Raw genomic sequence first — 26405 nt, 5'->3', positions numbered from 1 at the left:
AGGAACGTAATCAAAGCAGGGACATTTAAGATCTTTTTTTTTTTTTTGAGAAACTTTTCATAAAATTTAAAATTGAAAAGTCATTTTAGCTTGACAATCTGATGATGCTGTCACAATATAAATCGTCAGCATTAAACAGCAAAGAGTTAAGATAAATGAGATATGAACTGATTTCGTATACTGCTTGACGTGTTTTCATGAATGTACCGAGTGGCGCTGTGGACGGCCTTCATAATACAAAAAACACTCAAAACCAGTACAAGAGAACTAAATGCTGCCTTATGAATACAAGTAAAATAATACAAATGAAAAAAATCATCATTTGAAAGCTGGAAACAGAAATTGAATAACAAGAGTAAAAAAAAAGAAAAAAACATTGAACAAAAAATTTAAATATGGAAAGAGTACATGAAAAAGCTTTTACCTAACTGACTATAGAGGGAACTGCTTGACTGTCTGCCAACTAAACTGCCTACAAAGTAAAATTAAAAACCAAAAGATATGAAGAGGAGAACACAACAAACAAAGAAAATAAAAAAATAGTAAAAACAAGTGATGTCTGTATTATAAACATCAAAACTAAAGTGCATTCTACGTATGTATATAGAATTAGAGTATGGGCTTAGTAAAGTCATCATCATCATCATCATCATCATCATCATCATCATCATCATCATCATCAGCATCGTTTGCAACATTGGACATCAAGTCCCATAAAATGCCCGAACATAAGTGTAAATAGATGAACAGCTAATCAACAACGAGTACAGGGTAAGTCGGCATGCCTCGGCTTTTGCCAACCCATTGTCTATCAAACACTATTGGCCATGTGGCAGTATCTGCACATGTCTGTCCATAATATGATACCAAATATTAATGTTAAACAAATTGAGAAAAGCGAAAAGAGAAAATGATCTAAAAAAAGCACGCGGAAGTCGTTGACTAAAAACACGTTTTCATATTTCTTCTATTTAACACGTACGTACATGCAATGCAATCACTGGAGCAAATGAAATACCGTCATTCCTAATATATATATATTTCAGTATATATATATATATATATATATATATATATATATATATATATATGTCATATCATGTCAGTTATTAATTAGTTTTGCTTCCATAAGACATACATAGGCCTTTTAGAAATGCCTTAAGAAGGATATATAGATATTGCGTTGTTGTTGTCATTTCTCTCTGCCTACAAAGATAAGCACATAATATCTCTTAATTGAGTCGCCGCCATTGGTAACAGCTTATTTAGTCGAAAATGTGTAACTAAATAAATTCGAATTTTAAAATAAATTTTCTCCTTTTCCGGAGGTTAAAATGTTTATTATCTAAGATCATGGAGAACGTCTTGCTGGTGGCTTTCTCTCGAACTTTCGGACCAATTTGATTAAGAAAATTTACATAACACTGACTACTTATTGCTTTAGGCCTTACCCTGTACATTTTACATGCCACATTATCATTCATAAGAATCAGAAGAAATATTATTTGTTATAGCATAGCATATATATATAGATATAATATGTTATGCTCAGGTGATGTATATATGTTTTGATTACGAATTATGTAAAGATAAATCTTCAAAGTATAATAAGATGTTACGGTTATTGCTCCAGAAAAGTATGCACAGACACTCAACGCATCTCTGTTCCAAGTTGTGGGCTAATTGGGCTCTTTCTTCTCAAGATAAGAGGTTCCTTTCTGACCGGGCGACTGTGATAAGGTACATCGTGCCCATCGCATAATAACACACATCCCAAATGGAAAGTTTTCATCCAAGTGTACCTCCAAATTTACAAGTATTCTTTTTCTTAGGGTTAACTGTTAACTTCAAGTCAAGTAAAATCGAAGTTTTCGGACATGCATTATAAAATAATCAAAAAATTTTAAAGTTCAAATGAGCCTCAACGGCCCGTCATGCACGCGTTAATATTCAAGGTATCCTACTCTGTTTGACGATTATGAATATCATAGGTGTTTGCGATCTTCTTCCCCCTAAGCGAATAACTCGAATTTTATTTGAAATTCATCTGAACTTTGTCGGCATTTAAGCTTAATGGATGAAGAATTGGGGGAAGGACGACGCAGGTTGTAAATCAACTGCAAAAACATTTTAAAGGATGCCAGCTTCCGGCACCTGTCATTTTCTAGTCAAATAAAATCATCCAATACACAGACTAGCGGTAATAAAATCGACTTTTCTTCACAAATATGCATTTTGTATAGCTAAGCTGTGCCCGAAAACCATTAAATTACATGTCCTCAACCGTTGCTTTGTTAAGCACAAAAAAAAAAATGCTCTTATCTTTCCAACTTTAATTACCTTTGTTGCCATGCGCAGGTTATGCTTAAATCTTCTCAAAGTTTCTAAGAAACTTATCACAAAGTCATGAAAGGCTTTTAAAACAAGCACACAATAACCAAATATACCTACGCAAATGTCGCGATATATAATTAAAAGTATATAAATCTTAAGAATCGTTATTTTCCAAGTTTAATATTCATTTCTCGGTCAATGTTTATGAACTCGATTTAACGATGAACTTACATAAGTAAATAAGAGATAAACAAAACTGAGTGTAATAAACTCAAGCTTAAAAATTGTTATCAAAATAATCATAAATGTGAATGAAAGGAATGGGAACATGTGATATAATAAAAAAAAATAAAAAAAATAAATAAACAAATGCTATAAAAATCACATACCGTAAGGATATACATGAAAACAAGAAGTTTTCTTATTTAATCCTTAAGCAAAATCAACGCACTTGCTTGCTGGGCTTAAAATATTGTATGTGGGAAATAACAAGAAACAAGACAATAAAAGCAAAAGAAAAACGAAGAGATAAACACGCGTAATTCCACTCTTCTTAAGTACAAGTTTATTTTCACAGAAATTCTTTATCCTTTAGACGCAAATAGGAACAAACACTTTTTGTGTGTGTCATACGCACGCAAGCATTGTCATCTTTATCCCTAAGGCTTACAATAATAATACCAGCTGTGCATATACCCTAAAATAATAGTCAGCCTTAATATCACACATCCACTCATCCATTATACAACCACTCCTCAGCGTAATCATCAAGCAAGATATTCTATCCGCGCTAGAAGTAGAAGTAGAAAAAATGGAATTTCGCTTTGTGCAGGCAGCCTTCGCAGCAACATTGAAAAGAACAGATTGTCGGGTTATTCCGCGGAATTCACTATATACACACAAACAACCGATAATTAGGACACCATCATTTCGAATTTTTCAACAATATTTTGAAGAACATCGCACAAGTCACATATCGAACGGAGTGCAATTAATTGCTCGTATCTACTGAAAATATGAAAAAAATGATTACAAAATGTTTAAAATACGAACTGAAATACTGAACTGGAAAATAAGAGCAAATGACTCTATTGCTACTGTTCGATGCTTATCACTTACGCTCAATAATAAACGAGTCTCTCACGGCGGCCGCTATTCAATGTACAACTTTTTGCACAACTTGCAACTTATGAAATTCAAACTTTTTACTTTTGATCGTTACGCACCGGCTATGAAAACTATTTCATTGTATTTTCTTGCTGAGCAGCAAATAATTCGCATTATTAAAATTCAAAATTTTGATTAGAATTGGTCCCGTATAACTACATAGTTCAGCTACTATGATTGTTTCCATCTAAATACACTTATCCCACATACCATCCCTTCAAATTCTCTGAATGCCCCTTAAAGTATTTAAAATAAATATATGGAATATTCGATTTCGTTAAAACGTGTAGAAGCTTCAGAAAGACGAGAGGAGTGAGAAGGTTGCAGCTTAACCAGAAATTCTTGAATGCTTTAATTCAAAAGATAGATCAGCGCTTAGCTTTTCATTCGAAAAGCTTTTTACTACTTTTCAGTAATATTTGCCTTTGAGTTGTCGAATGTGTAAGTAATAAGTATTTAGCACAAATTAATCGTCGTAAGCTAATTAGCCGCTTACTCGGTCAGCAATGTAATGGGTAAGCAACCGCCTTACAAAGTGTGTAATCGCACGAAGAACTGGTGGAGGGGACAATGAGTTGCTTCACTAACTAGTGAGTAAACCTAGATCTAATGCAGTTGCAATCGATGCAATCAATCAGCGAAGCACTTATCCACCAATCTAATAAAATAAATGAATCGCATAGCCAATGTAATTAATCGGCTAACAGATTATTTAGCCACATACTGAATTAATCAACGAACTATTTAACGAATTAAGCGGCTACCAAGTCAGTGAACGAGTCATTACCGAGCTTATTAATGAGAAACTTGATAAAGGTCTAAGTTGAAGTCCTGAAAATTGATTCATCCATAAAGTTATCAATCTGCAAACGAGTCAATCTAGCATCTGCTACAGTTAATTAACCAGATCACTATTTGCTCGTCCATCTGACGAGTCAACCCGATGATGAGTAGAGACGAGTAACCGATCAAATAACCTGCCAAGCAGCCCCAACGCATAGTTAGATCGATTAATCAGACTGTCCTTAAATTTGGGATACTACCCACCCGTATATAAACAACGTGCCCGAGCTAAGCTCGGCATTTTATGAAAGCTATGTTAATCGAAACTTTGTTCGACCGGCGAATTACCCACGCAAACTGCATGCTTATCTTATATGCCTAAGGAATAGTTGTCGAATTAAGCGAACACCATCGATTATTCGATTAATCTGCAAATGTATTAGTTCCTAAAAAAATGCACTGCATAGGTTATTAGCTTAATCCGGTTTATAACAAGGGCAAAACGAATTGTTGTGAGTGAACCAAGAAAATGTAATTTGGAAAAATGTGATCACTTTTTTCGGCAAATAAAAAAATCTCTAGCAAGACTAAAGTACGATAAAAATATGTGTAATATATGAAAGAAACATGTTATGTATCTTATAATGTGTCCTTTTTTCATAAACATATACTTACATATATTTTATATATATGTATACATAAGAAATAATGATATATAATTCTATATTATAATGTTGTTGTTATTGCTGTTGTTATAGCTGCTGCTCATGGATGAAAGGTTTATACATACGTAGTTAAGCTCAACGTGTAGTTAAGCTGTAACTGTCAATCCTTTAGATAGAACCTTCTAGGAATACGGATAACAACTGCAACTATGGTGATGATGGTCGAGATAATATTGTTGATGTTGATGATGACTTTTATACTGCACAACATATCCGGAATGATGATGGGGTTTGGCGAGGACGATGATGATGATGATGCCAATGTTGATGATTTCTACAAATCATGCATATAAGACGCATTCAAGTGAATAACAATCCAATTTATGCTACCAGCAGCATGAGAAACATTATTATCCTACAAATTTATTGTAAAGTTTATTTGCTAAAATTATATTTGATTGAAATTCTTTTCCCTCTATTCGTTTCGTAAGCGTTCGATAAAGTTAACCTTTAATCTATTTGCGGAGTGGTATGAGCTTGAAAAGCGTTAATTATCAAATCGCACTGATGTCGAATTTTCCTTAAGATCATACGATTCGTTCATATTTAAATTTATGAACGTTTGCGTTGATAAAGAGAAGAAGAAGAAGAAAAAGGAGAATAGTTTTATTATTATTAAAGAATTGTTTAAAGCTTATCCAACAACATTCCTTGCGTTGAGTTTACAGGTTAAATGCCTGCGCATTGCCAGCATCTTAAGTAGTGTGTGCACACAAAGAATAGTGTTTCATATGCATGTACATGATTACTTTACCTGTAGTAAGACCGAAGTCTTTATTTTAAATTAGTTGTGCTCCACAGTGAATGCGTAACATTGGTAGACGAGAGGATACACCATCACCAAGAAAACCATATTATCAATTCCTCTTTGCCAGACACATACATATACGTATTATATAAAAAAAAGGAAGAAGAAATGGAAAAACCAAAAAAATAGCTCATGCACGTAGGTATAAAGTAGTTTCCATTTAACTGCATCATCGCCATACATCATACATACAATTCATTTATGGATAACCGAAGGACTGAATTATTTGATATGAAAATTTTAATGAAAATTTTAATGAACATTTTCTAGCATAAATGGATACAAGATGTAAGAAGACGTCACAAGTGACCCGGAAAATCAAAGCAATCTAGACAATTATTTTGATGAGAAGGCAATCAAAAAGGGACCGATAAAGTTAAGCAGTTAGATAGTGCTTTAGCAATTTGATGCTCTTTAAGGCAATTAAATGCAATTACCTTTTAAAAGTAATACTCTTTTATGAAAAGTACTGTATATGTGTTACTTAACTCCACAATTATGCAACATACTAAAGTTTAACTATACGGTTTATTGTACGTTTTGTACGTGTGTCTACCGCTTGCTTATACACTTTCATGTATGCTTTCATGTGTGCTTGTAGATAGGAAAACCTTAAGGCTATTTCAGTGTAGGAAAAACATTTTAAGAAAGAAAAAGAATGTCATACATATCTCCCTCTCTCTCTCTCTCTCTCTCTCTTTCTCTCTTTCTCTATCTCTTCGTATTCATTCATTTTAGCTATATATATAAATATGTATGTATGTATGTATGTATGTATGTATGTATGTTTACGTAGACAACGAAATAATATATCGTTTTGATTTATGAATATGAAATTTTTTGCCTGCTTTTGCTGCATCGTTTTTTTATGCTTTTCATGCTTTTTCATTTCATTTATTTTGAAATTGATTAATATGTATTTTGGTTGAATAGTTTTCTGTTAATGACATTAATTACGTAGATGTTCTCGTTGTATAGCCACCGGCTTTTATTTTGTTGCATCGTTCGTTTCGTCCAGCTTGTAGATGCTGGCAGCATTCATAGACAACAGCAACCATATTTTTTATATATATATATATATATATATTTTTTTTTTTTAATTGTAATGCTAATGAAAATGTTTAAATTGTTGGCATGTGAAGGACAGCGTTGAGCATATTTCGAGAATTTGTTTTGTTTTTAATGAAAATTATTACAGCCTTGTGCAACAAAAATATGTACATAAATATTTAATCAAAATGAATGAATATTGACTGGAGATTGTAGACAAAAGGCCTGTCGTATTTTAAGTTAATAAGTTAAGAAGGCTTCCCTTTGTTTGCCATTTAAATGCCGCACAGATTGTCACCTTTATGACACGATTATCACGTTTAATAGATGGGTTTTCAATATTGAAACTTGAAATAAACCAACAAAGGCTTGAAATTTTCAATTTATTATGAACTTTGATTGCAACAACTTGTTTAAACGAAGGCAAGCGTCTCAAGCGAAACCTTGGGAAGAGGTGAGAATGCAACTAACAGATATGTCAGTCTATTCAACGACCTTTGTCAAATTCTCTCCAATTTCGTTATATCGTGTCGTGTAAAATTATTGTGATCTCAGATTAAAAATGACGATATTAAAGTTGTACGAGCGCCTTTTCGCAATCAACTTTAGTTACAGGTATAGGATAAGCGAATATCTTTCAAATACTTTTGAGACATTTTGTATGACCGCTAAAGACTTATCTATCTATTAATCTTCCGTGTCTAACTATAGTGAACGAATGTTTGAGGCCAATTGCGATGCCAGTTTACCCCTTGGTTAAACGGAGCGTAACGTAACGTATGAGTAAACGCAACTACTGAAGGGACCTTTTGTATTCTTTCGGATAGGTCTGCCTGTACGTCCACTACCGTAAAGTCAGCAAAACACTCTGTCTTATTGTTACTATCGTCAGCACCACTACCGGAAGTCTGCAGAAACTTCCTTGCATGGGCCTGCGAATTTTACACAATGCATCAGTATTACTAAATTCGAAAAGTCTTGAATAGGTCCTTTCCTCAACGCCCTATACCGCCTGAAGAAACAACCACTCAATTAATTCATATCGGCAAGAGACGCCGTTCGCTTTGCTTATCTTACACATTGAACGGAGCCACATGACGAATTACGAATAACGAATTCAATCTCTAACAAAAAAATGTAACGTCCTCTTCAGTTCAAATGGTTCCGCACTGAAAGTGATCTCGTTGCCGAACTGAAAATAGTCCAGTTTGTCTGAAGCTTGTGTCTTTGCGAAAAGTTAATATAAAAATTAAAATATTGCGGACGAGACTCGCATATAAGACAAAGTAAATCATAGAGTATTGTCAGGAGAGGAAAGGAAAAAAAAACCATGTTATTGCCACTTACTATCGTTTAGTTCTCGTTCTCATGCGGGCATTAAATCAATCCTCGAATGCTCGCGCACTTGTGTAGCATCGTCAAATTAAAATTTTGTACAACTTTCAAGGAACTTCAGGGGCAATATTTTTTATCTGAGTATAAAAATGTTAACATATTTTCTGCTTCTACCGCACTTGCTGCAGCCCGGACACTCAGAAATTGATTGTATTTAACCTACCCCATGAATAGAACTTTAATACTCTTTAGATTAAATGGTACAAAGGACGGGAGAAATACTCGTACGTATGTATTTATTTGTTTATTATTCGTTTTTTATACGTTTGTTTAAATACTTATCTAATTGTTTATTTGTCTCTCGTCCGAGATCGAATGGAAATCTATTTTGCTATACTCAACATACTGAGTAGATTAGATTAAATAAATGCTTGCTATATACGGTCATTGAAGAACTCTTTCAGCGCGTCCGTCACGTGCAACCGTTTCGCTATTTCTTTAAGAAAATGCATTCCAACTTTTGCAAAGAAAAAGAAGAAGAAGAACAGATTGGTTTCAATTTTTTACCTATCAGTAGCTACTAACTCTACTTTCAAACTTTTTAGAAATTTCATAATAGCTTTCAAATCCAAAGTGATCCAAGTGTTGCATAGTTTGCATAATCGCTTACGAGACAGATTTTCAGAGTAATCAAAAGCGTGGCTAGTAATATCTTATATAACATCGAATCAATGAATTAAATTGGATATGCGGGGTATATCGAGCAAATGGATCTTGAATTTATCATATCTTTTATGAGTAGGGGTATATATATATATATATATATGGTGTATGGACGGAGATGAATATTGAATAATTCAATCTTAGCCAAAAACAACTCCCGCTTTGTTCAATTTTGATTCAGGACTAAGATATTAGGGTATTGAACTTGAACGAGCTCAGGTGTTGCCTTTGCACAACAGAACCCATTAAAGCATTTTCCATTTAACGAACATACGAACAAAAATTATGGCGCTTTACTCGAAAAATGAAAAAAAAATCATCTATTGTTTGTTGTGTACGATGCTTCAGAACAAAACAGACTAACTGCACAAAAAACTACATATCCTTATAATGAAAGCATTGTCCTGAAGGTGTGAAAATTATTTAACAAAAGCATAATAAAAACACAAAAAAATAAAACTAAATATTTTTAAAACAATAAAAAAAAAAAAAATAAAAAAAAATAAAAAAAAAAAAAACAAATGAAATAAATTAAAAAGTTTCAGCAAAAACATTGAAAATAAAAAACTAAAGTCTTTTGTTTGATTTCCGCTCTTGACGATATAAGAAGGGGCACACATCGCAGGGCTCTTAAGAAATTGAATGATATTTACTTTAGAGCTTAAGATTTGTTTAGGTATTTGCTTCGTTTTTTTTTTTTTTTTTCTTTTTTTGCTTTTTCTCATCTCCTCTCACGTATGTGCACTCACATATGTATTTATATTACATTAAGAAATCTCTTTGTAAAATAAATCAACAATAGCTTTAATGCGTTGGCAAATAATTTAAACGCCATAGTCACCATGACTTAAGATCTACAACAAACATGAAATCTCATTTAAAAAAAAAAAAGAATAAATAAATAAAAAAAAAAAAAAAAAAAACTGTTGATATCTGCCTGCATTTAAATATATATCTGTGTACTTGCTTATACTTGCTCGACCTTATTATACTTGATTTTTTTTTAAAAATCTCTCTACATATATTTATCATACCTGCTTGCTGACATATACGTAGAGGTACATTTGTGTACCTCGAATTACCCCTTGTCCTCTTGTTACGGATTACGGGGCTTTTTTGTGAATCTCTCATGAATACAATACGAAATAGAATTTTTTTTTTTTTTCGTTTTTATTTCGGTGGGGGGAAATTCAACGAACCATTTACCTCTCGGTCGATATTATTTTGTGGCTTCTAAAGATTTCCTCAAGTTTTGTGTTCTGACTAAAGAGACAGAGAGACAGGGTACATAGAGAAACGTATTATTTATATAAAAATGTATCATATTTCAACAGTAGTAACCATAACATTGTCGTTCGATTTTGGCACGTTCACACTTGCCTGACTTGAAGAACAACTTGAACAAATGAATACATAATATATAAAACGCATGTAAAAGAGGGGGAAAAAAAAAAAAACAAAAAATAAGTGAATAAAAACTATCTCTTACTTCTTAGAGAGAAGTTTGGCATTTATTTTGTAATAAAATGGTTGTTGTTATAATACTTGCTTGCATTATATGTAAATTTGTCTTATTGAATACGTAGATGTGTACTCGTGTTTATGAACATACAGAGGCGAAGGCCATTTACGACGACCACCACCGCCGCCACCATCGTAATCACCACCACCTTTCAACACTTACCGAGACGGCACCGACACCAGCCGCCGCAAAAAGGAAACTATTATTTTCGATACAAGTACCCCTTTTATTGTCAGTCTAGTTTTTTCCCAGGCTCGTTTTATTATTGTACGTTGTTGTTAATTTGTCTAAAATTACATACTTTTGAGTCATTGTGTTATCAACTAATTTGGACTCCCATTTGGGTTAACACTTTTTCTGTGAAAGGAAAAAACGACAAATTTACGAAAAAAACAAAAAAAAATAAAAAAAAAACGAAAAATAAATAAATAAAATAAAAGCAAACTATTAAGTAAAAATGCTATATATAAGTGATATCCGATCATATAGCTCTCTACTCCACATATCCGACGGGGGACGACGAACTTTTTATTATCATCATATGTTCTTTGATTGATGGAACGTTTATCAATGGATCAGTTGTAATCATATTCTCCCAACGCGGTTGGCGAAGCCATTGGAACAAACCATCTAAGTTATGTCAGGTAAAATTTCAAATGAAATTCTGTTATGTGTTTTACGTTAGGCTGCAGGGTGTGTACCGTGTTACGGTAAACCCTATAAATTGTATGTTCTTATGTGTTATCTGTCCGTTTATATATCTTTCTATTCACTCCATTATCTTGGATAATATGTTAAATTTAAAAATTGTTCTCTGGGGTCTGATCTTGATAAGTATTGAGATTATGTTTACAAAACTTTGTTTAGAAATTTAACTGAACGCTTTTCCGTGAGAATCGGAACAGTTGATCCAAGATGAAAGTAATTCCATTAACGATTCTTATTAGATTCTGATAAGCCAAATAAAAACATTCCGTTGCTCAAAGATAAATGCGCTTCACTCGATCCCAGGTATTTATCTCTGAGTATGGCAATCATTCAATTTAACATTATAACGGTAACGCCTAAAGAATCCTATTCAACCTGTACCGTGAAATTTACTTTCACTTTTACGAAACAAGCATTGCTTGGCGACTTCAAGTAATTTTTTAAACACAATACTCTTCGAAGTCTATGAAATCATATCATATTAACTTTAAAAATGGAGTCACCTGTGTGCGCGCAAACGTGGCTGAACAATTTGAAGACATCGCTGCTCTCGCAAAGCCACTCTATTTTTTACTATTCTTGTCGTATTGGTCGTAAGGTTGTCTGGAGCAATAAACCAAAAATTTTATACAAGAAGAGATGGCCTACAATTTGTCATCACGGGATCATAACGGGAGGGGTTTTGAATTTTTCCTCTCTTTTGCGGAAAAATTTTTTGGAAAATGTCTAGTGACGTCAAAGATTTTTTATTTACAAAAAAAAAAAAAAAAATTTGGAGTTAGAGTTAAAATTCGAAGGCAAATGAATCAAAACAGGACGAGCTCACGCTTTAGCGAGCTGGAAGAGCTGAAGTGGCTTCGAGAAGAAGAGAGAAAAAGTTGCTCACCTGAGCATATTATAGATGAATTTCAATTCACCCGATTTCCGAGACAATAAATACATGTTCTGAGAACTTGGTTGGGCCTATCAACAGTGCGACCCATGATTGAGACACTTAGTAAGAAAAGTTAGTTTTGGGCAAAATTAAATTTTATTTTTATAAATAATCTCCGCCGCTAGTTCAGTGCACCAACTTCAAAGATTATGCACTTCACACTATCCGATTTATCGAGCAGTTCGAAACCGCCAATCGAGGCCTTCTTTGAACGCGAGACTCTTGATTACTCAGATGATCATTGATATCTTCAGTCACATTTTCAAATACAATCTCAAGTCTTGAGAGCACAGTTTTGTTGTGGAACTTATCAAATTTCACATCTGCTCGTGCTTTGCTGAGGTCTAAAACGAGGATTTTGTTTTGTGATTTTGTCAACAATGCTGAACAATGTGTGCTTGTTATCGTTCTTCTCTTCTCAGCATAGTCGAAATAGTTTATACCGTAACCTTTTCCGTCGACATTTGGTTCCCTCTCCGCCATAGTGCACTTCATACGGCAAAATCCTTTCTCGCGAGTTTTCATCTGATTTTGACGAGTATTAATGAATTGATATTTTATCTATAGTTACGTCACCGCGAAGTAACTTTGATGAAATTGATCGTAAATATGCCCAAATTCTTCATTAAAGTGGTGTAGAGAGGGCACGATTTCGCTCGATTGGCAGCAAACAAGTCATCTATTGTGCGTGAAAACTTTGTTGCTTGGAACGTGTCGAGCCAAATATTAAGCAAAGACGCATACCTGAGATTTATTCAGCAGCATATGGCTCCCATATTATGGATTTGTTCAATCGTTGCTGGTGCCGCAGGCTCAAGAAGGTAACCCGAATACTGCTCATCGCTTACGCTTATTTGCACAGATATTTCATCATTATATTCGGCGTCCATAATGTTTTTTATTTTGTTTTGTTACTTTAGCTTTTGAAAGAGCGTTGTTTATTCCTTCTTTTTGTGGTGAAAGAAATAACCGCAATTTGCTTATTCTCTACGTCTCTCGAATAAATAATACTAAGTGTGTGACCCTAAGAAAATGTGTTTGTTTGTGATCTCCTCAACGGTTAATTACTCAGTTACGTACTTACTAATCGTACTAATTTGATACGTTGCAATCGTTTGACAAAATTAATATTTTATCTGAGTATAGGTACGGCATAGGTACAAAATATCGTTTCTTACAATACAGAGTCTATTTATTTTTGTGAAAACTCAAACATAATCCGCGCCTGATGAACAAATCAAAACGTTTAAGACAAATCATCCTTTAAATGTTCGTAAGATGTACAGACACACCGGCTTAGTTAAGCCAAGCAGTGTTACGTATCGATGAAGTTGCTGAAAGCATTCAAATCCAGGTACGTGTATTATGTCTGCTATGCGAGTTTTATTTTGTTCTTTGTACTGTTACTGTTGCTATTATTGTTGCTTTTTACATTAATTAATGACAGGTCTTCTTCTTCGTTATGTGATAGTTTAAAGGTTAAAAACCTTTTTCGTTTATTTCTACCAATCTAAATGTCTAAATTGCCTTCAAATTATGAATGGCCTTTATCGCGGTATGCTCTCATCGCTTCCATTTAAGTAGTTTAGATACTACCTTTAATGGGATTTTTTTTTTTTTTTTTTTTTTTTTTTTGCTTTTCGAAGTGTTACAAATGAGACAAAAGAAGGTTTGTTGCTTTGTTTGTGTTGTCTGTTCATTATCATAAAAGGGCTTCAGATGTTTCTTTAATGTCTCTATTCGAATTAAGTGAACAAATCTATTAAGTTTTAATATATAGTTGAAAACTAGGCTAGAGCAGCTTTTAACAACCTAATTATAGCTACCTATGTGGTGCTGATAATAATGTTTTATCGAAAATTCATGTTTCACAAAAACAGTTTCTCCTTACAACATTTCCCAAGTTTAAGATTTTCTGACTAATCTTTTTAAACAAAAAAAATTAAAATGAATTAAGTAACTCATCAATAGGGAACTTTTTTGTTTTTGTAATTCTTTATTTATTTCCCTTATACTCTTTTCCATCAATTTGTAAATGTATTTGGAAGTCAAGTTACATCAAAATATACATTGAATACATTTTCTAATTGATATTAAGCTGAACATTCGCTCCAAGTCCAGGTTAGCGTACTATCAGGTTTGCCTTACAGCATCTAAGATCAGAAACGTAGAAAAGTTGTTTTTTCCCCTTTCCAACGGACAAACTCGCTCTTATCGACGCAAGAAACTAAAATTTAGCTTATTACGGTCTTCACTTACGGGCGTATGTGTTTCATACCTTGCCTGAAGACTCCCGACCGCGTACAACACACACCGAACATTCCTGAGCATTAGCATAACGTTGACTATTCTGTACTCTGAGATCTCTAAACAGATTTGTCTATCAGTCAAACCTTTTAATATCTCTCTTACTCGCTCGCTGCATAGCTGCTCGCATACCGTAACATATGCAACGCATTAACTTATGCCCGCCCCCGACAGTCGTGTTTCTCGTGGTTCCTCCTCCCATCCACTTATATTCCTAACCACCTTTCTTATGCTTCCTTATATTCCCTGAGTCACTGCTACACAACCAAAAAAACGATGTTCGACTGTGCTCGGCTCTTTTAGCTAACGAAAAGAAAGAAGCTTTGATATCATATGATATTGAACAGAGAGAGGAGCATGATTTTCTCCATTTTTGCATAGGTATTGTGAGGTTGATCGTTTTATAGTTTATCCATTCATCTTATGAGTAATGAACAAAACATCCCACGTGTTTTGCCAGGAAAATGACTTTGTCTTACTTTATGGTAAATTAAGGATGTGTCCTCCGATCGACTTCATCCATTTTCAATACCAATCTGCGGGCGAGAATTTCTAATGGTCTCCGGTCGTGTTTGAAGACGATAGCTTAATTTTTCCATTCAGGAGAATGTTTACTATAAACACTGTAGATGTTTACACACAGACCGAGAAACGGACGTGCATGGATCGATCTAAAATTTGGTACTAATCACGACTACATACACTTAATAAAATTTCTAAACCTTCTCAGTGAATGTTACAAATGTGTTCATGAAATGAATATATCTCCAACGCCCAGTGATTTGTGTAGAAAAGTGGTTCAATGTTCATTTATAGATGCTAAGAGAAAGTTAAGACCGAAGACATCAAAGGTTTGTTGGCTGACAATTTACAGAAATTTGTTAAAAATATGTCTCCGGCGGCTTAATTCCGATGAAATGGGTAATACATTCACAAGCAATAAAATTAATTTTATACGTATTTGCGTGCGCATGTGTACCTCCAAGATCTACACTTTTCTACACTGCCACTTTTAAATTTCAAAAGCAATCGAGCTGCGCTTAGCAAGTAAAATATTAAAGTTTTCTTCTCTGCTTTAAAACCTCAATGCCGCATAAAATATTGCAATTTTTTACTGGGTTTGTTTATATGACTTCGTCCTTTTTGCTAACAAGGAGTGAAGAGAATGTACATAGTACAATAGAGTGCGGAATAAAACCGTAAATTCTTGATTTGAATGCATCATCTTTCAGCTATACGCTGGAGACGAACCAGCTTTTCTCGAAGCTTTGAATAGGTGTAGATTTGGGGCAAAAAAAAAAAAAACTCATTTGAGGAAACTCTTCGTTTCCTACTTAGTTCGACGGATAAATGCAGAGTAGGCGAACCATTAACATCGCCGATAAAAGCGATTATCCCGGGGCCGTCTCACGTCATCAGATTGTAGTGTGTCATGCTTTGTCCCATCCAACTGTAACTATCACCAATGAGTACAAAGAGAAATAATAGATGCGATTGGGATGAGAAATGATAGGCATGCACCAAAAGTCATGATATGGTGAGTTTTCTTGAAAACAGCCCCATGTAGCAATTAGGAAATGCTTGCAAACGTAACGCGGAATGTCCTAACGCTCCACCCTCACTATTATCAGCAAATACCACTTCTTCCGACACACACTGATATCAGCAGGTGACTTCTTGGCTCGTCAAGTACACAGCTTCTACTCTCATGAGGATGACGACAAATGGGTTATTTTTTTTGTGGATAGTCTTAAAAGCCCACTTGTCCGCCTCGCATCTAATTCTTTTTCGGTATAAAAAATGAAAGAGGTAATGTTTCTTGTTAGACAATAAATTGAACAAAGTAACCTCTGCCAATTTAATCCATAGCTATATGGGAACGCTACGGTCACAAACACACAGATAGCAAGCTAAAATTTTGCATAAACATTCTTTGATTAGTTAAGAACCCGCAGATAGAAAATGATTGTGGTTTGCTCACGTTTACGGCCTCTAACTGCCGACAATTTGTTGCCTAAAAATTTTGATCCCGATCAGTTCAGCAACCCGCGTACAATTAGTGACATATGTTCATCAAAAATGAAAATATGAAAAAATTTCGTAGCTTCTCCGCATTTGTTTCAGTTTCTTCTGTATTGTGGGCATGAATATAATAAAATTACATCAATTTGTAACCACATTTCTCTAATCGATCAAAAATATTTTATGCTAAACTTTAGCTTTCTTTCTTCATTTTTGCGACTGCAGCGATTCTAGAAAGGTTATTGATGAAAATAAAGCATTATAGCGCAAATAGGTTTTTGTGATCGTTAACCTGAAAATTAGAACATAACTGATTATGTGTACTTAAAATTCTTTTCGTATAAACAGAAGTCGTCCAAATGTATTGGAACTTTACATGCTTTATAATCATTCCTTTTTTTGCTCCGAACTCCCAAGTGGTCACATTGATCCACTTGGTAATTTTGGTGTTGAACTGTAGCTGTTGCAAAGCTTAATAATTGAAATCTTTACAATTATTATCTATGGTCTTTTGTCACTTATCGGATAGTTTAGGAATGCCCTCGCAACAAACACAAACAATCATTGGCGCATTTTTGCTCATCTTTAACTTCGCAGAACCGCTGAACTGCTAAATTTGACTGCATCGATCTGAACCATTCCTATTAAGGTTTCCAGGATGTGTCGCAATCGGGAAATGCTTCAAGTCCGAGTTGAAGATCAGTTCCTAGATTGCTTTGCGAATGGAAACCGCTTTCCAATTATTTCGTATCTCACTACAAGCCAACTCAATCATTTCTGTTGCTTCAGTCGCACTTCTTCTTCCCAATTTAATCGAAAAACAAACGCAATGGCGTCAATAGCATCCGTCTCCTTACACACTGATATACACTGATCGACAGTTAACAAATGCAACGTATACCGTACAAATATCAATGTCAAACTTATATATATATATATATATATATATATACCTGAATTTTGGAACAAATAAATGCGTCATATACCTTTTATGAAGCGAGCAATTCCAATCTAGAGAATTGATTAGTACGCTTAACGTTTTCGCTCATTTATTTCGGTATAAAAAACAACTACCGAAAACTATTGAAACCGATAAGAAACAGATTATCTTGCACATTAATCACAATTTTGATACCTACCTGGAGATTGAATGGTGCAACAGAGCTCTACTTTTCGAAAACTATCCTATACTCACCAATCACAGTCATGCGTATTCTAAAAGAGATTGATCATCTAATCGTGTCAACATCTTAACGGCAATTAAATCATTAAAATTATATAACCAAGTTAAGTTGCTCGCGCTTAGAGAAACTCATTTGCATTTACGTAAAGGAAAGCGTCGCGGGATCGTTAAGAACAAACATCAGTACTTACCTTTTCAAAAAAAAAAAAAAAAAATGTGTTTCTTCAAAATACATTAACTTGTTCTATATTCCGCACAATTGATTAACACGAAAAAATTTAATTTTTATCATATATATATAGCTTAGGTAGCCTAACATAGTTTTAATAGAAAGTTTGGAACGATCGTTGATAATCGCGCTTGTAAGTCAATAAAGGGAGTAATGCAAGATAATGCGAATAATACGCAAAACCACAGCGATAAACTTAGCTCGTTTTCTTCTTTTATTTTATATCGATCTCTTCTACGTTCTTTTGTGGGACAAAAAAAAAATTTAATTTGATGGCACGCCTCCATTCATAAACGAGTATAAAGGCGGCCTAAGATAAACGAATAACTTAATATGTCAGCTAAGACACACTTTGGCTATTAGTGAAACTCCTCAAAGCACTTCCCTAAATTCCAATATAAAACAACGGCCAAAAAAATCGCCTACACGTAAACATATACTGTGATGGACTTGTCGTAGAAGAAGAACTCGATAAAGATAAGAGGTTAGCTACAGAATAAAGGACTTGATTTAAATCTCAGACGTAATACTCAACAGTAGTTCCGGGAGAAATAGCCGCAGACATCTTAACCGGTTTTAGTGCGTTGTAAGTCCCATGCCTACGTAGGGCTTCACATTTTTTTAACGCAAACAATGAAAACCAATCGCCGCAAATGCATTCGTTTGCCAACCAATTCTGAATTTTAAATGCTGCTGAGTGGTACGACGAACTTTCGAATTGATATATACGCACATAAATGCGTCCATCAATAACAGTTCATAAGTCAATAGGGCGAAGACGTGAGACGACACGAGTGCACTGATGTTTGAGTCATGTAAGCCATGTAAGCCATCTAAGTATCTAGGAATATATGTGACATATATGATTCGAATTATTTTTTTTTTCTTTTGTTATTAGCACTTTCTCTAATTTGCTTAGATTGTTCGAACTAGACGGGCATTTGCGCAGGTAAGCCATTTTCCCATATAATGCAGCAAAGAGAAATAAAGTAGTTTACGATAATTGATTCTTCTCTTCTCAATGCTTTTCATACACATCGATAAATGCTCTTCTTATTAGTTCTAAAGATCTAATTATGTAGAAAAATAATCATTTACTAGCGATTCAAGAGAATTTTAACAAGTTCATCATGAAAGTTCGAGAACTCGAGTAAGATAATAGTAATAATAGCAATAATCTATACACGTGCAATACGTGTACTAAATACACACTATGTAACATGTAATATGATTCGTAAGGCTTAAGGTAATTTCGCTAATACGTATTACGGTATGCCGATCACCTTATCAAATATTGTTTTAATTATTACTTTTTTCCTTACCTCTTATTACAATTGCAATGATATGACTTTCGGAATGCAAACTAGCGGCCGACTCTGCCAACAGCAGATATATAAAAAAGGATTTTTTCTATATACACGTATACGCATGTACATGTATATGCATATATATGCGGTACATAAATAATGAAATAATCCACACAACTTTTCAAAAAAGGTCGCCAACTAGTTAACCTGATAATTGAAGTCGTTTTGTTTGTCGGTTCAATTCAATTTTTTCTTTATTCCGCGATTTTCGCTGAAAACTTGTGGTTGAGTTGCAGGAATACTTAAAAAAGAAAAACTCTTTGTTGACTTTTTTTGCTTTTCTTGTTGCTCTGTTGTACTTCCGTTGAATTATTTTGTAAATAGAGTGCATAAGTGTAGTAACTTTTTGCTGTTATAGGTATCGTTGTTCGGTGCTGTTTCTATTACTGTGAAATACTGCTATGCACTTGTAACACACTATACATTTTTACATTCGTAAAAAAAAAAAAAGAAGAAGAAAACAGTTGATTGTTATTTTTCTTTTTATTTCGCCATCATCTCTCTCTCTCTCTCTCTTCTATGATTACCATCGAAGATAGACAGGCGATCATAACAAATTTCTTGTTCCGTCCGTATTCATAAAAGCCATGTTTTGATCGTGTGTCCATTGTGCCCATTCGCCCATAATATGTGAAGTGAGAGTCGTTTACAAGTGGTATTTGATTTTATTCGCAAACCGATAAAAAGTTAATGTAAAAAACGAGGCTTCCTAGGAGCGATTTACCCTTCCCTACACGTTCCGTAAAAGATGACATTGAATTGCAAAGCGGCGGTCAGGGGCAACCATTATATACCCTAAGTCACTTCGTTTAATATAATTATTCATATATGTTATATGGGAAGGGGAACCATTTTGAATAGCGTACGTCCTTGGATCAAAAGATGGCAGTGTACGAAATTTCATCCAATTATTAGAAAGATTGCGACGTATGGGTTAAGCAGAAGAAAACAAGGCAGACAGGCGGGGAGGCGTACAGACAAGAAGGTGATTCTGAGTCGAACTATCAGTTCCGCGTGCTTCTGGCTGCCGCATATATCCTCATTAACTTAATATGCCCTTGCATCAAAATAAGTGTAAGGCATAAAAAGCACAAGATTCGAGATTCGCCCTAAAACGAATGTTATCTTTTCCCTTTTTTACTGCTTTTTTGTTTTTTTTTTTTTTTCTGTTTGGGAACTGTTTCTTTTCATTTACGAAATAGAAACTTTTTTTTCAATAAAAAATTGATTACGATTGGTGGTAATAGGGTGATGTTGCTGCCTCTGTCGGGTGAAACTATTGCTATTGAATTAAGGCAAAGTTGTATTTGCTTTAATTTTTTTAGTCAGATAAGAAGGGAAGACAAGTTTCGCCATAACACTTAAAAAGTATGAAAATAGATGACATAATGTGTATGAAAATTTTGTACTATTTTTGACGTGTTCGACAATGAACCGAAAATCGGATGGATCATGGGAGTTCGAAAGAAACCAAAGTCCCTATATAGAGATGATACCGTCTTTCTGTTTCTTTTTTGTTTCATTACTTTTCTGCTTTTTTTTTTTTTTTTGTTTGCAATTTTTTGAATACAAACACAGTAGATACGATAATGATGTTGATGATCATATGTACGCCCAACACAATACACTACAATTTCTTCTTACAACGCAAGAACGGAAAAATCTTTTTTTCTTCTTTTTTTTTTTTTTTTTTTTTATTTTGTATTATTAAATGTCGGCAAAGTTTTCAGTACTCAACAGAAAACAGCCTACAACATAACAACACCAACTAAAACCTGAAGAGTGACTTCAGTTGACGTTAGTTATTCAGTTTTTTTTCTTTTTTGCTTTCAGTTTTATATGTATCAACAACGTTCGCTTGAAAGGTGGTGAAGGACGTTGTGACTGTTTGTTGATATCGTTGTTGTTGTCTTCATTGTCGTCGTCTTGGTCGTCTGTTCTTGTAAAAGGTAAATTCTTTAGTGGCACTTGCAGCCCATATGCAGATAGTACGTCAGATATGTTGGGCAACGGCAGATGTTGCCCGATAAAAGCACAGAGACAACATATTTGTTTGTAAAACACTAAAATTGTGTATATGTGCTAAGTTGTTCGCTGCAGTTGAAATTTTACCGCACCTAATACTTTAGTCTAGCTTTTCATCTCGTTTTTCTCTTATTTATATGTATTATGTTTATAAAAAAAGAGAAAAGCTATATATATATATATATATATATATATATGTATATATGTATATATGTACATATGAATGTATACTTTGCAAGTTGTCTTTCGTTTTGTTTTACGGTTTTACGGTTTTTCTTAATTTTAATAGTGACTCCTCTTACTGGCTTTTCTTTTTCAGAAAACCAAGAACAATTTTTGTTTTTTTATTTCAAGTTTTTTGTTCTTTAGGTTTTCATGCCGGTTTGAAAATGTTGATGTAATGTCAGTTAGGTTTAAGTTTTTTAACGGTAATATTTTTTATGTAATTTCTCTTGTTGTTGCTATTTTTTTTTTTTTTTTTTTGTTTATTTTTTTTGCTTTTTTTTTTTAGATTTAAAGGAGACTTTTTCCATATACGCCTAAAAAGCACGTACAAGCATATATAGGCAGACGGATGTCAGTGTATGCATGCACATGTGCTTGTGTATGTGATTGTGTGTACGTGTGTGTGTGTGTGTGTGTGTGTGTGTGTGTGTTGTAAGTGTTCTTACAATTATGGCAAAAACATTTTCTTTTCGAGCATGTATGAATTTTTAATCTTTATTTATCAGGAATTTCTTACATTTTCGTGTTAAATTAAAAGAAAAAAACAAAAACAACAAATACGAAAAAAAAGAGAAAAAAAATTTTTTTAATAATTAAATGCACGCGATTATCGCACGAACATACGTTTATGATTGCAGTAAGTGTTGTGCACAACCACAGCAACGCACAAGGAGTTATTATTTAGCCCAGGAGGTGTTTTCCGCACTATTTTTTTTCTAGTGGTCACTTTTGTTTTTTTTTTTTGTTTTTTTTTTTTGTTTTTTTTATCTTGTTGTTTGTTTTCAAAGCAAAACCGAACTTTTCACTTATGTATGCGTGTGGTGTTCACTACTTAAACCTATTACAATTATTAGTACTACAGGGCTATATAGTTCGTGACTTTTTACCGCTCACAACACTTTGCTTTGAACGTAACGAACCGGTCTCTAGCACTGAACTGCACTCATTGGGAACAGGTCCACGGAGACCCCCAAAAGTAATAGTATAAACTCGACAAATCGTCACATGGCAAATACAAGCCACGGTAAGTACCTAAGCGCAACATAAAATGCTATTGTTTTTATCAGCAACGACAAGTAAAAAACACTCAAATCCATCTGTTTCATTTCATTCAAGTTCGTTCCTATTTAATGTGCACGAAAATGTTGGAGTTGCAAGCGCTTATACCTCTTCTTGTCTCTCTTTGAGTATTTATTTGCCTGTTAATTGAGTCAGTGCTTTGTTTTGATTGTCACACTACGCACACTACAAATGAAACACAATATTTTCCAAGCGCTTTCAATTTTCTCTTTCCCTCTAACTCCACATATATTTCACTCATTCACAACCTGTTTTCTTATTGGAAGCTGTGACGAAGTGCTTTGCTTAGTTTTCCTGTCATATGAAATGATTTTAATTTTTTTTTTTTTTTTTTATTTATTTTTTGAAATTTTTCCTGAGCAGGTGGAAACTCATGCCGAATGTGCAAGCAAGGCAAAATTAAGATATTATTGTATTTGAAACATTAATTTGTGGAAAGTTAGCTTTAAATAAGCTTTTAATTATAAGCAAAGGTTAATTAAACAATTTTTATCGTTTAACATCTAAAGTCATTTCAATTTTGAAAGCAATCAGAGAGAATGCAATCAAATAAAGGACAATTAGCGACAAGGATTCTCAAATCATTTAAAGATGACCAGGTGGAGGTAATATTTTCTTTTATATTGATTGCAAACAATCAAAATATGTTCAAGATATTAGCGAATAATATCTTATTTGACGCGAATAAATGCAGAAAGATTCAGTCCTTTCGAATGACACATAAATCGATAAAATCGGATAACAAACAACACTCTCCCAAATAGTGGTAGTACCCTACTCTACTTCTTGCATTTTTGCATTCCATTTGCAAGCAAACATTATAAAGCGTATGCTCCGACGCGACACGACCTATTCTCTCAACACATATGTTCAACTTTTCTACTTATCGGAAAATATATACGTAGCACTAAAACGCATTCAGACACAGGGTTCACTGAACGCAAATTTGGTTAAAAAAAAAAAAAAAAGAACAAAAAAAAGCGATTAACTTCTCATTATTAAACAGTAAGCTTGGAGAACTTGAAAGCTTCTCAAGGATTACAATACAACTTAAAATGAGGCTTTCAAACGAAACAACTCTGTATTAGCTATTCGAAGAATAACCGTACCAGCTTTCATCATGATTTAAATCACAAACAGCTCGGGCGGCCGGTACAATGCTCATGGCATGCTCTAGCCCACCACGATCTCAAAGAAGCAAGAAGCAAGAAGCAAGATATTTTAATATTGACTCTATATAGAGTTTTGTAGGCAATAGAGGCTTCCAACGAAGGCTTCCTTTTGTTTTTGGTAAAAATGTAGAAGCTATCGAGATCTTAAACAAAATTTTAAGCTGACTTGAAAGCTTCGCGGCTTAATATTGAAAGCTCTATCAGCCATAAGACCATTTATTTACTGAATCTTTGTTTCAGCATTTTTTTCTTTTTTTCTTTTAATATGTATTTGCGACCGATATCTCTGCTTTAGTTAATTAAAGTGATCCCATATCCAGTTCCGTGAGCCGGTGTCGTTACATATTTTCTCTCGAAACTTTGCTTACAATTGATACGAAAGGTGTAGGTAGGAATTTTCTTCCCGTCATCAGTTCGAATTAAATCGCTTTGTGTTGCAAGTTTGATGCACTAACCTTCTTTTCGTACTGCCTTAAGGAGTATTGTCATTCTGTTTTTGCCGCTTATTTTTCTTCACTTGGCTTACATTTCTTTTTTCTATACTTAATCATTCAGCTTCCTATAAGTGTAGGAACGGCAAGGTTCAGAGAGGATTATAAATAGAGGAGTGGCGTAAAGTGGAGCAGCTGCTTTTCTGTACTTGGCAGAAAAGTCGAGGACTCTGCAGCGGAAAAAAACACTACGATACACGCTCAAGTCACAGTAGTGCGGAGGAAGGTATACGAGCCCCTCCAAGGCGAGAATAGGAACGTTAAAAACCCATATAGTCTGAGAAACAGTTGGCTATTCTCATAAGCCTCGTCACTTATAGGCATCTACGCCTCTCATCGTATGCGGCTAATTGCCTACAAGAAAGACCTGCAATCTAGCGCACACACAACAGAAATATACTTTAATTCCGGGCATGCGATACATATCGACTGCAATAAAGTAAATCTTGCTTCGCTTTATTTTTGTAGCGTTACCGATTCATTTCCATTGAAAATGCTATGGAAAAACGAATGAATATTTATCACTTCACATATCATATTAGTTGCCCGAGCCAGTTGTATTTCTGACGGCGCAGGGTATACTTTTGTGTGTGTCATACACTGGAATTCATTAATGAATACCAAGCTGAGGGAGGCAAAAGAATAGAGTCTTGGGGTACAGCTGCAACGTTCATAGAACATTTAGACAGAGCAACATATTACTTTCAACCATGTTAATTCCACTGAAATGACGAGATTCTCCATTGCTAGGAGATAGACCATAACGCCGACACCACATTGCCGCTTATGAGAACTTATTGCTAATTAAATTATTGTATGGCATTTGGATAATAATTGTGTTTGTGCGTATGCTGATGAGTCCTGAACTTCCTTCGATTAGGGTCGAATACTGGCAAACTTTTGTCTTTGTTTTGCACTACTTTGTCTGTACTCGATATAAATGCGAAGAAAATAAAAACAAGGAAGAAGCAAAGCACGAAAAAAAATATATTTACACTTTGGTCAACAAGTCAACAACACTTGCAAGTGACGCATCTCACGCATTAGATCAGCTTACAATCATTGTGGCATGTTCTCGGATAATCGCCAAAGATAAAATTCACTTTGTCATCGGCCTTAGAAAAGCAGAGATGCGAAGAAACAGCGCAAAGATCTTGAAAAATTAATTTTCATTTTGTGCTAAGGAAATCTATACCAGTTTAAATAAATAAAGTAATTAAGGGAATATTACGTGTGCGTTGAATAAGCATATGCTACGATTTTTTTTCTTACGATGACTGGCCTATAACGCCTACCCGATGCTGTTGAACTCACCGACACTGCAGACCTAACGTACTACAATCGATGTATTGATGAGTTTGTTTTGTTTCTTTATTTATTTTAATGACCCATTTGGAATTCTTTTTAAATCCTCAAACTCCAAATCCTAATCTACGTTATTATGTGCGAACGCTATCCAACAGCATCAAACATACAAGTCGCATACATTTGCATTGCAGCGACCTGTTAATTGCATGTCTTTCCTACCTACCTACCTTACCTTACCCTCCGATGCAAGAATGGTTCAAAAAAAAAAAAAAAAAAAAAAAAAAAACGATATCCACCACATGGAGTCGGAAAAAATGCAATCGAAGGTAAAAAAGAAATGTTTTCGAAAAACTTTTTCCAATTAAGTAACATGTTGTTGTAGCCAGGAACAGAAAAACATTAAACCGAATAACAGTGCAACAACAACTACAAAATAAACCGTTACACATACTAATTTAAGCCACTAAAATCAAATGAAAAAAAAAAAAAAAAAAAAGGAAAAGAGAAAACACGGGTATACGTAGTGGTCAGTGGTCGTCATTGTAATGAAAATATTTCTGTGTGTGTGTATGTATGTGTGTATGTATATTTCGTTTTGCCGGGATTCGTTTTGGTTTGGTTGATATTCGGCTACTCTTTCTTTAACTTTTGTTTAACTAATTACAACAATTTTGTGGTTTCTACATTAACACACAAACCAGGACGCGGCCGGCATAAAATTTAATACAAAAGAAACGGCCTGTAACTGCACTGATAGATAAACTTATACACTTACATAAACGGACACGTACAACACACCAAAAATGCTTTTGAGCATCCAATAAATACACAGATTAATAGTGCGAATTGTAGGTAATTTGTTGTTGTTATTTTTGTTGTTATTAATGTAGCGAATACGTTACGCATT

The 26405-nt window shown here is 34.2% G+C and overlaps 1 protein-coding gene across 1 annotated transcript in view; it reads right to left on the bottom strand.

Annotated features, from left to right (window-relative positions):
* LOC119645077 overlaps positions 1–22477 on the bottom strand; it is a 62306-nt gene extending 39829 nt beyond the window's left edge. The window contains exons 1-2 of the mRNA XM_038044947.1: positions 22072–22477; positions 19153–19438 (exon numbers count right to left, since the gene is read on the bottom strand). The gene's annotated coding sequence lies outside the window, so the exon portion shown is untranslated. The remainder of the gene's footprint in view (positions 1–19152; positions 19439–22071) is intronic.
* Between the last annotated feature and the right edge of the window lie 3928 nt (positions 22478–26405).

Source organism: Glossina fuscipes, unplaced genomic scaffold, assembly GCF_014805625.2.
Source record: "Glossina fuscipes isolate IAEA_lab_2018 unplaced genomic scaffold, Yale_Gfus_2 1, whole genome shotgun sequence".
NCBI lineage: Eukaryota > Metazoa > Arthropoda > Insecta > Diptera > Glossinidae > Glossina > Glossina fuscipes.
This window is presented reverse-complemented; position numbering and strand designations above follow the sequence as displayed.